Source organism: Bombus terrestris, chromosome 7, assembly GCF_910591885.1.
Source record: "Bombus terrestris chromosome 7, iyBomTerr1.2, whole genome shotgun sequence".
NCBI lineage: Eukaryota > Metazoa > Arthropoda > Insecta > Hymenoptera > Apidae > Bombus > Bombus terrestris.
The window spans coordinates 3,853,599-3,869,295 of record NC_063275.1 but is presented as its reverse complement, the minus strand read 5'-3'; the positions used below and the strand labels follow the sequence as shown (position 1 = coordinate 3,869,295).

General features: G+C 37.4%; 1 protein-coding gene and 1 long non-coding RNA gene across 2 annotated transcripts in view; one reads left to right on the top strand and one right to left on the bottom strand.

Annotated features, from left to right (window-relative positions):
- LOC100642402 overlaps positions 1-15,697 on the top strand; it is a 121,257-nt gene that overhangs the window by 94,420 nt on the left and 11,140 nt on the right. The window lies entirely within an intron of this gene.
- Positions 10,959-13,311, bottom strand: LOC125385447. The gene is made up of 2 exons (XR_007224744.1): positions 13,029-13,311; positions 10,959-12,823 (listed from the first exon to the last, which is right to left on the bottom strand). It is a non-coding gene; the product is annotated as an uncharacterized LOC125385447 (long non-coding RNA).

Sequence of the window (15,697 nt, the reverse complement as noted above, 5' to 3'; positions counted from 1 at the left end):
TTTCTCATATTCTGAGTCGATAATTCTATTTGCCTTCAGCTTGCTCGTAGGATCAGTTTTCATGTTAGAATATTGAAGCCAATAAAGAAGAGATCGAGGTCGGAACTTCCTGCGTTGAATCGTCGAAGGCTTGTACTTAGGCGGTCGCGCGCTCTCGATAAGAAAAATATCAAGTTACATTAAACAGCCATAAATTACTCCCGATCAGTCAGCTACGACTTATCATCATCGATTACAGGTGGATGGATAATATAGGTTGGCCCTGATCGATATAATTAATAATTTCTCACGGATCATAGGGGTATCTCGAAGCCCTATAATTTATCAAGAAAGAAAATCGCTAGCCCTATAGCGTTGAGATTTTAATTAACATCTTCCAATATTAAATCATGTTGCGGCTGATACACACTGTGTATCGAAATATCGGTCAAAACCGATTTACGAAACGCATAGACACAGATTGTCCATTTCGTTAATGGAATATGTTGATTCGGGATGAGGGCGCCACCTGTGCATCGATAATGTCGATATTTCGAAAACTATTGTTCTCTAAACGCGGTTTTATTTTATTACCATATGATCGAACTGTTGTAAGTTAACATTGCCGACGGAACCTGCCACGACGACAAATATGATTTCGATACTCGCGATCGTATAAACGCGAATCGCTGGAAAATTGGAAGGTTGGAAGTTAAATCCGATTTACAGTGATGCGTACTATGAGGGATATCTTTGATTTAATGGCAACCATAAATTAAACTTAGCTTAATTTAAATTCTCGTGATTAAAGGTAACTTAAAACCTCTATTATTTGCCTTCAACACGCTTGTATGTATAGGGTGTCCTATAAAGCTTTTCTTAAGAAAGATATAATTCGTAGCGTCAGTTATGTGGAATAACGGAAAATGTTTCAAGTAGATATTATTAAATTTGGCAACATCTATCTAAGTAAAGCGAACTGAATACAGCGCTTCATTTAGAAAAATAACAAAAACTTTTAGTAGTAATACCAAAAGAATATTCGTACACCCCATAATTAATTTTCTCATTTTATTAAATTGAAAAAAATGTTAGATTAATATTTGCCTTGGTTTCTGAGAGAACAGTTCGCATGGCCCACCCTGTATATAAGGTATACGTATCGAAAACTTTATGCTAAATTATGGCGAAACGAGGAAAAGGGGAAGAGGGGAGAGGGCAGAAGGGGAAGCACGTGGTGAAAATTTCGTGCTGCTCGACGTTGCGTTCTTGAGAATGTCTCGCAGCGTAATTTTATAATAGCTGAGGGGAGAAACAGCGAAGAGAGAATCCCGTTTCTAGCTCGTCTGTGCCTTGTCTCCGACAGGTTTCTGACCCGAACCTGATCCGAAGTTGGCCCGAACTTGGCTAGTCTCTATCCTTAACCCAAGTTCGCATCCAACAAGCCTCAACTTACCTTTTGCCGTACACGTCTTCTCGGTCAGTTAACTCAATTATCCGGTACCCACCGTAACGAAATATTCCTTGAAAATAATATCCCTTTTATCCGAAGTGATCCGTGATCGGATTACTATCGTATACGTTGCCAGTGCTAGGTTATTGTTTCACCAATTTTGAAATTCTGAGTTCGTCAAGAAATACATCTTCATATGTGTCTGAAAAGTGTCACGACTCAAAATACTTCAATTTTGTGTTAGAGTAATGGAGAATTACAAAAATAATATCTGATCATTGTTTCGTAGAATCCATATTTTTCTTTTTTTGTCAACATCGTGTATTTATTGCAAATCATTTTTGTAAGCTTCTAAATAGTTTTTTATTTTCCTGGAAACCCTATTTGGATTGTTACTTTTAAAATGCGCGTGCAACATAAAACAGTGTTAATTGAAAATGTGGACGAATAGCAAATATTTGTAGCGCTCACGCAGTGAATCATTTATGGGAAACAACGTTGCCAAAGGTAAATGTTTCCACAATTATTTATTCCTTAATATTAGCGCGAATGGTAAATAGTTCTAGCCAAATCTGTCTGTTTGCTTTTAATCGAAACGCATTTTTATATCGACCGAATGGTACATTCACATACGCGTCAGATCCGTTGAAAATATATATTTTCAAGTATACGTTTGAATCGCTGAAACAGCGCGGACAAAAGAAGCTTAAGTGATTTTCGTCTGGGTAAATCGCGCGAGTGCGCTACTTGTCTTGTAAATGCTGCATAAAGCTGTAAGGAGATGGATTCTGAAGTAACGCGTTTTTGAGCTTTAGACGCGATGGCAACGCCAACGCGTTATGCAACGGCCCTCGTATTATGTATAGGCCTGATTCTCGTTCAACTTTCGTCTAACTCCCTGAGCAACTGGTAAATCGAGGCGGGAGCGCATATAATGCCTCGCGAAAAGGGCTATTCGTTCGTCGGTCTACGTATATATCCCTCCCCTCCGTAAAAATGCGAACGACGGTTTAATAAAACTTGTCGGTGGCCACTGAAAAGTTAAGTAAAATGCAATGGATTTTTTTTTATACCTAGTAAAGTTTGCATGTATCGACTCGTATGTTGCTCACACCACGCTTCGCGGTTTTACAAACTACCAAACCTACACCGCGCCATGAGAGTTTTAATGCTACGTGTAGTGCAGCCCGAATTGACGTGTTTCAGTCACCGGAGTAATTACGCATGTGTGCATGAGAATCGTGACAGCGTTGGTGACATTGTACGACGAACGCTTCGGAACGTAATGATGCATTTGCACTGGACGAGCGAGACCATGAGAGAATATAGGTTAGTGGAAGCATATTCCTAACCTACTTCAATTGTACATCTTCCTGTATCTTGGTTATGCAGATATCCTATGGAGATTATTCTACCTGAAATTATAAATCATTAGATAATGTTCGTGTAGGGACTGTTTTATCGATCGAATTATTAATCAGTATTATTATGTTCATGATGCATCGAGAGGTTTACAACGAGAGCATACTTTGGTTACACAATCACCTTTCGATAATGGTTCTGTGAACAATGAATGTAACATCGGTAAATATTCTCAGTTCAAACGCAATTTACAGTCAAGATTCAGCGAAAGCCAACGCTGGTGAGACATTCACTCATGATGCCCACACCAGCGAGCATAAATGATTGCGAGCAAATGTTTGCGCTTGCAATTGCTTATCCAATAGAGAGGCACCGTCGGCGACGAATCGAATGAAACGATCCGCAAATGGTTTGCCGTTCCCTCCGTAGGGATTGTAGAGGTCTCTCGTAAAATGTGCCACAAATGAAATGGTCCCCGCCCATTTTTACAAAGATTTATGACTCGGTCGATAATCATTTGCAGGAATGCTCGTGCAAAGAGAAATGCCATTAGATTATATTTCTTCGGAATGTCAGATTTTATCCTTCGAATAATTAAAAGATCCATTTGATACAAGAAAAGCGTATGTAAACAGCATTCACAGGTACACAAGAACCTGTTTCACGGTTAAAATTAAATTTGTCTTGTTGGTGTAATTATTAAAAGGTACTGTTACGCACAGCGAGTGTGCATACTTTATTGGCGCGTGCTACGCGCTGAAACCGGTTAAACCGTATCAGCTTTCCGGCCATCAATGAAATATACCAACCTCCTAGCTAAATGTGGGTCATTACACGAATAATGGTTCTTTTGTTTTTCTCCGATATAAGCAAAATGAGAATATGGTTCGTTTACATACGAAGGAAATGGAAATTTTCTTCTTGAATTTCTATCGCTCTATCGTCAGGCAGATCGTTAATAATCCATGTCAAACAATCATTCGTTTTACGGATAGCGGGTTCTCTCCCGAGTTGAGAGAATCGAATTTCGAAATCCTCAGTATCCAGCAACTTTGACCGATAAAACTTTCCGAACTAAACTCACGTAGCGCGCAACTGTACCGCCATACCCTTTTATCGTTTCCTCTCTCACTACGTGTACCGGAAACGTAGGAACCGGTCGTATCAACTTCTCCGAGTAAACTACGAAAAAATTTCTGGATTCCTAAATTTCTCGTAAAGGCCGGAAATTCATTCGACGCGTTAACCTTTTCACAGAGGATGGAAATTATGTTTCCCATCAATTAAGATTCCAATCGTAAAATACGCTACCATATATACACGATCGTAGAAAATAAGATTGAATTTTATTAAATAATAATTTAGTGAAATATATCTAATATGGCTGACGGAAATGACATTTCCTACTATGACACTTACCGCTCCTAGTTCTAAGTAATAATATAAGAAAAGATAATCTTGTTTACTTAAAATAAATATATATCGCATTTAATATACTTTGTATCGAAACTGGTGCCCTTTCAGAAAAATTTAAGATATGCTTACGAAAGTTAGGTTAAGACCTCATTAGTCGAGGGAAGACTGGTCAACTGTAAGCCAAACTATAAAGATACTGTTCGGTTCGAAAGTTCAAATACGCTACCATGTATACACGATCGTAGAAAATAAGATTGAATTTTATTAAATAATAATTTAGTGAAATATATCTAATATGGCTGACGGAAATGACATTTCCTACTATGACACTTACTGCTCCTAGTTCTAAGTAATAATATAAGAAAAGATAATCTTATTTACTTAAAATAAATATATATCGCATTTAATATACTTTGTATCGAAACTGGTGCCCTTTCAGAAAAATTTAAGATATGCTTATGAAAGTTAGGTTAAGACCTCATTAGTCGAGGGAAGACTGGTCAACTGTAAGCCAAACTATAAAGATACTGTTCGGTTCGAAAGTTCAAAGCTGGGTCGTTCGATCGGTGTCGCGATCAATTTTTTCGTCGGCCTATAAATAAACGAGGTAATCTGGCGTGACCCTGTTAAAAGGCTCCTTGTGCGTAACGAGGCGCTTTTACGTCAACTTCTCCAATCAGTGTCGCATTTTCGTGTCAATGGGAAGAGGATTACGACATAGTGATCCTATGCCTTCTTGGACACGTATGGTAACATATACGGCCGGATAAACCTTTGTAGCAGATATAACATGGTTCTAAATTAAAGCATTTATACCGATACAGGTTGATGCAATAACGTCCCTGACTGTACATAGTATTGTACCTTTTTCATTCGCTGGAAAGAGGTTAAGATACATACATATATGTTCTTCAAATTCAACTGCAATTTTGAATTCGCAGATCCAATTAAAGATTTGGATGTGGTCAATTTGTTCAGTAGACCATAGAAGTATATGAACTCAGATGATATAGTGTATGAAATGATAGGTTAGAATTAGAATGTGAAATCAGTAGATATAATACTTACTATTATACATACAGTGACTGCTCACCTTACTGTTAATGAATATTCCTATCTATTTTTATCTCCTGGAAATATCTTCAATGGAGAGGAACTTATACATGATACAATGATACATATGTATGTATTTCTTTCATTTCAGTTGCCCACAGTCTGTCTCTCCACATTCAATTGTTTTTATATAGAGTATCGATTTCAGAACGCCGAGTATATCTCGGGTTGGGTGTCGGGTATCATTGTTTCACTCCCCTCTATCCATTTCTATCCATTTCACACCAAGATAGAATAAAATTCTTCATATAGACTCTCTTATTAATAGCCAGGCTTGGTTGAATCTTGCTGCCAATTAGGAAGGCACTGAAGTACTTATATCTTATTAGGAAATATTCGACTGTGTGTATTAGTGCAATAAATTGTTAGCATTCCTTTAAATTTAAATAAGCGTATATTTCTCAGAGTTGCTCGCATCTTGTTGCCAATTAAGAAGACATTAAAATACATATTTATGTATCTTCTTAAAGAATATTCGATTGTATGTTTCGTTATGGTAAATTGTTAAGATTCTTCCAAATATGAGTGAACATACAGATACTTTTAACGAAAGATCCGATTTCTATGTCATCAATTTCATATTCGGATCTTATGTGATCAAATAAGTGTCGATTAGTGGCGAGGTGCCCTAAACTAGCCTATATTATCAAAACTATCCCTTTGATCAATAAGCTGCCATAAGCAACTATGCAGTGGTTAAATAACGGTCATTATCGATCACCGTCTTCAAAATTGTCCCTGTCAACGACCTTAACTACCATGAACATATTTGAGGAAAGGGGGAACTTCTCTTTCAGTTCCAGCTATTTCTGTGACAATGTCCATCTCGAATCAGCGGTGGAAAATAACCTATCATCCAACGGACTTCCCTTCGGCAATAACTTCCTGGGGTACACTCTATCGTGATGAAATTGGAACTTAGAAAAATTTCTACATTCGGGGAAACAATCCTACTGTGAGAGAAATCTCACATAAGTGAAATTGCTTGTGCAATTCTGCAATAAAAAGACACAAAGATATCAAGGAAGGATTACAATGGTAACAAAAGTAGCACACTGCGATCAAATATGAGATACCGACAGTAAGGGAAAAGACCAAAAGGGAAACTATAATACTTAAAAAGATGCAGTGAGTGGGAAGCAACAATTGCAGCAATAAGTAAACAAAGTGTGACAGTAAAAGTAATGTTAATCTGTCCTCAAACAAAAATACTTAAATCTCCAAAATATCTTGAGATTTGAAGAAACTTTAGTATTAAAGTATAAAGTTACCAATGACAAAATGTAATAAGATGTACATAAATTATACACAACCGCCAGTCTGTAATAGATTTCAAGATATAGTGAAATCTTCAAATTAAAGAACCAAGTAGTGGTGCCGATTGATGAGGTTTGCGTAATGATACGTCTCATGAAATAAAGATAGGATAATAAAATTCTACTTGTCACGTAGAATCAATGACGACAGACTTCCTGTTCCCTGAGTATTCCGTGAGATCATTACACAGATTAAAATACTACCTGTGCCTCAGCTTCATTTGCTCCCTCTTCTCCCATCTTTTCTTTTCACGGTTTTTAAATTCCTAATACTTTCAGACAAATTGAAATCGTGAACGACAAACGTAACAATCACGTAAGAGAAAAGTAACAATTTTCCTTTGAACGTTCGCTTCTCAATTAACTCTCATCACAATGGTTTAGCGACGAAAAAAGAAACGTCTGTAACATCTGGACCGATTTACAGAAACGAAGGTAAAAGAACAACGAGTGTTGATAGGGAAGAACGAGTGATAGAAGAAGCGAGTGAGCCAGACGAAAAGAGAGAAAGGATGCTTTGTTTTCCGCGGCGCGATTACGATGATTCTTGCGGCGCGGTGCTTTAAAATCATTTCGCGAAAGTTTACAAAGGAGAGTTTAAATTGAAGTGAGTTTAATTTTATTACTCGGACGAGCTTCGTGCCATTGTGTATCGCGCGTCCGTTGCGGCGCCTTTGTTTTTCAAAAGAAGCGACGCCTTTTGCCATAGTATCCCCCACCTCCTCCTTCATCTCCTCCCGCCTCAGTTCCCTTCCTCTTCCTTTGCTAAAGGGAAATAATTCGTTGCGAAAGTAAATGTACCGTGAATTCATTAGAGCGCAGTTGCAATGGCGCAGTTAATTATTTCCAGGTGTAATTAATTATCTCCACCTGGTGTATCACTCGACGGAAAAACGAAATTATCAACGTATTTCTGATATTGTCATTCGTTCTGGCCTGACATAACTACCGCTACTTAACTATCTTTTAATTGGCTGAAAGAATGCATACGTTCCTGATTTAAACAGCATAAGCGATAGGTTATGTGAAGTGCAAGTGACACAAGAAAGCATTGCGAACTTTAGGTTAGTTCGTATATTATCTTCTATATTGCAAAATATTTTATATTATGAACGAGAAAGTTATTAACGAGAACATTTTTTACAACTGTAACAAATGAATAAAGGATTCTCGTTATAACTTCCGATATATTGTTTAACAATAATTCGTACGATAATAAGTGTCGTTATTTCGATATATCATGTGTAATTTATAAATTGATTTCATATTTCCATATATAGGGAATTTTGTCAATAAAAGAAGATTTTCGTTCATAGTAATTGTGCAATCTAACGATTCTTCCCAATTTTGAATATGTATTTAACTCCCGTCCTTTTTTTACGAAATAAGGAGAAATTGTAAAAACTTTAGAATGGTAGAAACTAGAATCAAACAACCAAAATTGGGAAAATTCAGTAAACTGCAATTAATTATTTTAACTCATTTTCTAATTAAAACTGCGTCCGGTATTTTCTTCTCTTCGGCTTTTTTCTCCTTTTCTTTTTAATATTGTATCGATCGTTGACGGGTAGATTTGTGTCGGTCAACCGCACGAAATTTTTTTAGAATACAGTTTTCACACTTCGATAGATAGACGCTGCACTCCACCCCCGCCTTGTTTAATTAATAGAGAACATAGTAGATGGCTCTAGGCTTCGTCAAATCTCGTTCGATATAACCCTATCGATCGCGGTCGAAGCGCTAAGCGCTATTCCTAACCTAATTCGTCTAATGTCACGGACATAGAGGGCCGTTAAGGTGTCACACTTTTTTCGCCCAGCGTCTCTCTCGATTTCTCTAGTTTTTCCTGTCGGTGTGCTTTTTTCCAACGCTATCCACACGCAAAACTGGGCGTGGCACCAGATAGCATAAAGTTCTACAAAGGTTCGTGCGCGGACCACGCCGACGTTATCTTTCTGTTCTTTCCTAGTTAACCGTTTTAGATCGGTAGCAGCGCGGAACACGTTTCGTCTACTGTGAAATTGTATCACGTAATTACTACGACAAACGTTTCGGACAATTTGTTTGTACCCGTGTCTGAGATAATTGGAGCGTTAGCGCTCAAGTATTATCTCATGACAGTTCGCCGGGTAAATCAAAGTAATAAATGCGGCGTTTTCATCCGCGTTAATTTACGAGTGGCACTCGCAGGCTAGTGATATTTTCAATTTGCAGGTTTGTAGAGATGATTTGTGTACTAGATGCAACTTACGTCACGATGGTTAAATAACCCCTAAAAAATTCCAATTAAATTTGACATTTAAATCGAACCCCATTGCTGCTATTAACTTTGCTGCGTTCATCCAGATACTTTTAACTCAATTATATTTTTATAATATTAAAAATATGTCAAATTTGTGCAGAACATCGACAATTGTTATTGCTATGAATGATTTCTAGCTATTGTTTTGTTATATATCATTTTAAATGTTTTAAAATATCATAAACGCTTTTTGTTCACTAAAACGGAAGCGAGATTGAAAATTCGCAAAGAGATCGCAGCAAAATTAAAGTAAAGATGAAATGATAAAACATTTTTATTTTGACGTATGTTACACTTGGATGAAAATAATAGAGGAGATTTGAAATGCGTGGCTTGCAATTTCTGGGATGTACGCAATATTCATGGAATAAAAAGTACGTATTTCGAATGCCAGGTGATCGTTTGCAGACTCACTGTACAAACAACTGCGCGAACTGCAAACAAGTTCGTGGACCGCGAAAACACGAAGCAAGCTAGTATTTCGGATTTATTTTCATACAAGCAATGATAACAAACTGATGAAATTCATCGAACGTAGTTACATTTTTCGCCATGTTTTCTTGGAAATTTTCTTCGTTCTCTCGGTCGTCTTGAAATAAGATGAAAGAAATTTACATAATAATTTAAAAAAATACTGGCAAAAGTAAGCAGCAGAAAGTCGGAGAATAATTTTACTTTCCGAGTTGTAACGTCGCTGGCCGGTGAAAAATTAGAGATCAACGTCTGATAAAACAAGACGTCAAACGAATTTCCACGTAATTTTATATTTCCCCGCGAAAGTAATCCGCCGTTCGATCCACCTGAGCTACCTCCATTAAGTTTTCTTCCCACATTAATTCACATCTGAATTTATCCCCGCTGCAACGCCGTGTCCGCGTTAAGCGGCCAAGAGTGGGGGAGAAAACGCTGGGGGAAAAAATACCTAGAGCGGTTCGACCTAATTATCCGAGGTAAGATAATAGAGTGACTTCCATTACGAAGGAAATTTTGTCTGGTAGCATCTGGAAGGAAAAATTTTTATTATGCCCCAGGGATAATCTTCCATGGGTAGCACGAGTCCCGGTATGCATTGCAAATACAACGGAGAACGAAGGAGATGGCATAGTTAAAAAACGGACGTTAACCGTGCAGGTAGAGAGAGAGAGAGAGAGAGAGAGAGAGAGAGAGAAGAACGTTAACTGTAGATAAAATAAGAGAGAGATGAGGCCAGCAACGACGAAGATGGAAATAAGTCGAGATGAAATGATAACGAAAATGAAAACGGTTACGTCTTCATGAATATCCGTAGTTGCGGAAGTTTATGTTAGAGAAAGCGAAATTGCCAATTAGCAGGATTCGTGTTTGTTTCGCGAAATGGCAATCTGTCGTTTCTAGGGAATTTCAATCTGAAACACGACACTATGGTATTACGGTAGAGGCGGGGAGTTCGTAAGCTGTTTACCACTCGAGTTTCAACAACTCTTGTCCTATCGTTGATATGCGTACGTTTCTTTCTCCTCCCTGTTTGTTTTTTCGTAATAATTTCGGGAATATAATATTTTCCATCTGCACGGTTTTATTTGCCAAAGGACACTTCTGTACATTTCCGTAAGCGAGGGAGGAAGTTTTTTAATCTTGGATTCAAAGAGTATAGTTCTTTAGTTAATCAGTCCGGCTTCACGTTCTTTTTTCCTCTTCTTTATTTTCATTCTTTTTTTCTTCTTTTTTTTTTAACCGGTCGGGACTTCTAAATAGATGGTAATCTGTGCGAGGAAGTCGAGAAGTGAACAGGGATAAGGAAGAAGTTCGTAGCCCAATTGGAAGTTTTTAGGAGACTGTATTACTAAGTTGTTCTGCGTTATCGTAGAGCAGAAAGAAATTTCTACCACAATAGAAATCTATATACACAACTTTTAATGGTAAGCTCTTTTTTATCAACCATGAGCGCCACCAAGATTTTATAACTAACAACCTCTAGCATAACTTTATAGTTGAAAAGGGGAGATAAAAGAAGAGGACAAATAAAGACGAAATAATGTATAGTGAGAACAAATGTATAGAAAGAACAATCCTGAAGAATTTCTTTACAAACACTCGGTTTATCATTAATGGCGCATTCTCGAAAAGCACTTACTTTATGTATGTATATATGTATATATCGGCATATATCTCGCGCTTGCATTCTTTCAAACAAAAATTCCCAAGGCGCTCGTGTTGCACGGGTATAAAGCAGCGATCGCGTGTAAACGCTTCGATCTCACGAGAGAACAACCTGTTACGACTAACAAAGTAGAATTGGAAAATTTCTCGCCCACCAGCCGGATCTCGACTGAGAACCGTCTGCCTGCTCGTCTTTGTCCGCCCTACGGACGAGGAACAAGAGGACTCTCGCTCCCTCGTGCGATAATGCTTCCCGGGAGACAAGCTCGTAAAGGCAGATAATTGCACGTGAAAGTGAACGCTGCTAATCCCCGCGGTGCATTGAGTGTGTATATGTATGTGTGCGCCCCGCGCGCGCTCGTTGCGTTGCAAAGCTGAATTCCTCGCGTGACTCGACTACTTGGCCTGCTCGTCCCGATTCTGACCAGCTGGTCGGTGGCAGCGTGTAGCACGTGCATTATATATATAGAAGGCGAGCGTCATCGTGTGCGTTTGGGTCTGGCACGACTCGCAATCACTGTGCAAAAAGCGCCGGCTATTGGAAGAGAGCACAGTTATCACGATAATTGCGAGTAACGACATTACCGGCTAGTTGCTGTCTATGGTCGTTCCTGCTTAGGTGTCACAAAGAACATACAACACTGATTTCCTAACTGGTCATGGGACCACCTTTTGTGTGGTCAGTTATTAAGAGAAGTATATTTTTAGGAAATTCATAGTTTCTTTCTTCTTCATTGGGTGGTTGGACGTACAATTACTTGATACATTTGGCTACAATAATTAATTACTAAGAGTGTAATAGTCATAAACCAGTTAATATGGTGCTACCATACTTAAGACAAAAAGGGTCCAGTATAACCCCCATGTTTTGGACCTCGAATAATATACGACGAGATAAGGCAGGCAAAATTTGTTTAAGTGTTATCATTCTCTCTGGCTCGAATCCATTCCATAGTATCTGGTGTGTCCGTCGTGCCAAAATGCGTTCCTTCCACGCCATTATTTTTGACGATATCGGCCGTTTTTAACGGGAATCCGTCTTCTCGGGCATCTGCTACCACCACCGGTTCGCGTGTGGTCGTTTTTCTCTCTCTCTCTACCTCTCTCTCTCTCTCTCTCTCTCTCTCCCTCTCCCTCTCACTCGCTCGCTCTCTTTTTTATTTGAACTTCTCATGTATTTTCGTGGGACCGGACTGTCGGGGTAGTTTTTCATGCGAACTGAAATTAGTCTTCCTATGAGAAATTGAGGTTTTATCGACGATCGACCCAAGAGTATCTTGTGAACCTCCGTGGATAAGCAATTGTGCGTTCGTACGGTTTAAACGGTCTACGTGTCTGCGTTTTTATGAGGATGTATAAAGCGTGCTTTTGTTCCACAGCAATTCCAAAGGACGTTCTTCCAGGATGCGGTTTTCATCGCCGTTTTTATCCGAGAAACATGCGCGGCACACTAAACAGCCGGTTTGCACGGTGCAAAAGCTGTCATATATGGCTACACGAATTAGACGGTTTGTTACATCTCCGGGTGGTTTTTCTTTGTTCGAACGAATATCTATTCCACAACAAACTAAATTCAGTGTATTCAATTCAGTATATAAAATTCGAACAGACTTAATCTCTACTATTAATTAATTTTTAAAAAATGTTACTCTTTTCCATTTTTCCTGTTATTAATATAATAAAATATGTATATATAATCGTTGATCCTTACAGTGAAGAATACATTTCAGCGGCATACATAACCTAAAAAAAGAAAAAATTCAATAATATAAATTGACCAAAAAAGAAATGTTCGATTCAAACAATGTTAATCCTTGGATATTTAATCATGAAATTATTTCGAGACGTTAATCATATCATATTTCTCCAAACAGGAAACGTGATTACACCATCTTCTTTATGGTTCAACCATAGATCCAATTATTAACTGTACGTTATTATCACATACATATATCGACTTTTTATTGATCGAGGATAAGACCCGATCTCTCGAAAGCGTTCGTTCTATGAAATTCTATGTTAGCATCGACAAGCCTCAGTTATGCTATGTGAACTGATCAACACAGGTTCAGCACAATGAGAAACACAGACCGATAGGGAGTGAGAGAAACGTAGATGCGCAAACTAACGAACGCCGCGTGTACTTGCCAAACGAAACCAACTAGCCGCTAAATCACAGCCGGTAAGTCGTGTTACCGTTCCAAGCAAAACGCCGATTTTCAAAGGGCGACGTGTATTTTTTTTTTTTTCATATTTCAAAAAAATAAATCGACATTTCAATATGAACGACCGTTCTCAGACGATTTTTTGTAGTCAAAAAGCATTAAATCGTGTATATATATATTTTTGAAGCTATTTTACATGTACATGAATCTTTTGACTTTAATTTACGAATGAAATTTGTAAAAGACGAAATGAATTAACGTAACAATGACGCATAAACAAGAGAGACGGATAAATGTAGATTTTAGTTTCTACGGAAAAGTTTTACTGGTTTTCCCCTAGGTTTTCATTTCCAAATAAAGGAAAGAGGAAATCCGGAGGTTCGATTAATTCATTTAATTCTACTTTTGACCGTAATAAATTTTAATTAAGTTTTTCACGCCTCGACGAATTCCCAGTCTATGCGGACGAATTTCGAGGTTTTCGTTTTATTTTGGTTTAAGTCGCGAACAATCATGGAGAGTAATTGTAAAAGTTGAACAAATCGCATACTATACCGAAACTGACGTCAAGCAATTCTTTCCCGTAGTAAGTAATGGCATCGGTTCTGTATGAGTCACGTGATCAAGAATGTAGCGCGGAGCGCCATTTGGTATATCGCTGCTTTACGCTAATTGTAAGACTGTTTCGCGAAACAAAATTCCATCGAATTCCGATATCCGACTACTCCCGAACCATGTTTCAAATCGAGACCTCGAGATTTCAGAATACATATCTTGCGAAATATAACTTCCAGTCGTAACTCACCTATAATACTATGCCAGAATTAAATTATCTTAATCTTATTAATAATACAATAATGCAACATTACGCTTAATGATTATATTGATTAATAATGTAACTGTTCCCGATTTTAACTATTCGACTCTAGTCCTTTTTTTACAAAATAAAAAAGATTACAAATTTGATGTCTTTTTGGTGGAATGATATTTTCGTTTATTCAAACATATTTAAATAAATTTAATGAAAGCTAACTCGAATTTGATTCAAATGTAACAGAATCTAACCTAACCTTTTTGATAAATTTTTCGGCTCCCCCAATTTCTTTTAATGATTGTTGAGAATTGTGGATTTTAATCGCCGAAATAAAAGTAAAGGAACACTAAGATAACACTTAGAATTTATATTAAAATAGTTTTAGGTTTCTTTAATAAATGATTTGCAGGATCTTCGTCGATATACATTTGCACGCATCTCAGCATTCTCTTTGTCTCGCCATCTATCACCACACCGCTAACGGAACAGTTGCATTCACCTGTTTTTCGAGACGCTATGCACACACATACTTCCATACACTCATATTCACATATGTGTGTCACTACTACGCGGCTAATCTAGTCTAGCACACAAAATTATACATATCTCAATAATGATAAAATAAAGCTTCAAAAGAAAAGGTTCGAGTCAAATAGTCAAAACCAAGAAAAGTAACTAAATAGTGTAATCACATTTAATAATTAATCAATATATTTTTTACTGAGTATTAGCATCGAATTAAACTTTTTCTTCTGAAATATTTATACAAATCGTATTTGTAACTACAGCATCATTGATAGATATATCATTTCTGATCAGCCGCATGTGCAATCTCTCGTGAAATATGTAATCTTCATGTATCTGTTGCATGAGTCGAAACAGAATACACATTGTTTAAACCTGTGTGTGAACTCTAAAAGTTTTGTGTTGAAAGCTCTTCGTAAATAGCTGAAAAGACAAATCCTGTATGATCCAATCGCAAAATCGGATCATCGTGTGCCATTATATGAAAAAGTTGGGACGCAACACGAAGCCCTCCGGTCCATTGGGACATATGCGTTGAGATATATATTTTGTTATTTCTACAAATATTTATCATGTGTGCTCGAGTAGAATCGCACGTATACGTTTGTATGGAACAAAGACATAAATACCAGAATAGATAGGGGCAGATTTCCGGAAGTAATTGTGCTTCGTATGAATCGAGAATGTTCGGTGATTTCACGTATTTTTGCCGAATCTTTCAATTGGGGGCAAACAAAAGTTCCTCGTAAATAATACGAACAATTGTGAGAGCAGTTTCATTTGGAAGCGTTTTAGCGCGAAAATTTGAAGAACTTATAATCGTATATTCGTGTTATAAAAATTTAATCGATAAGAATTTTTCTTAAAATAAGGGAGATAATTTATCGTCGAATTCAATATATACAATTAATTGTATGAATAGTTCTTGTACGATTGCGAAATTTCTGCTCGAATTAGTATAACGCAATTTTGAAATTGTTGACGTTCAAACGAAATTAATTTCACATAGTATTATAATACATATATATATTTTCCAGTTATATTTTATAGCTAGAGTTGATGTGGTTGACAAAGTTCGCTAAACAACGTCATATTTGTTGGACGTAAATTAGT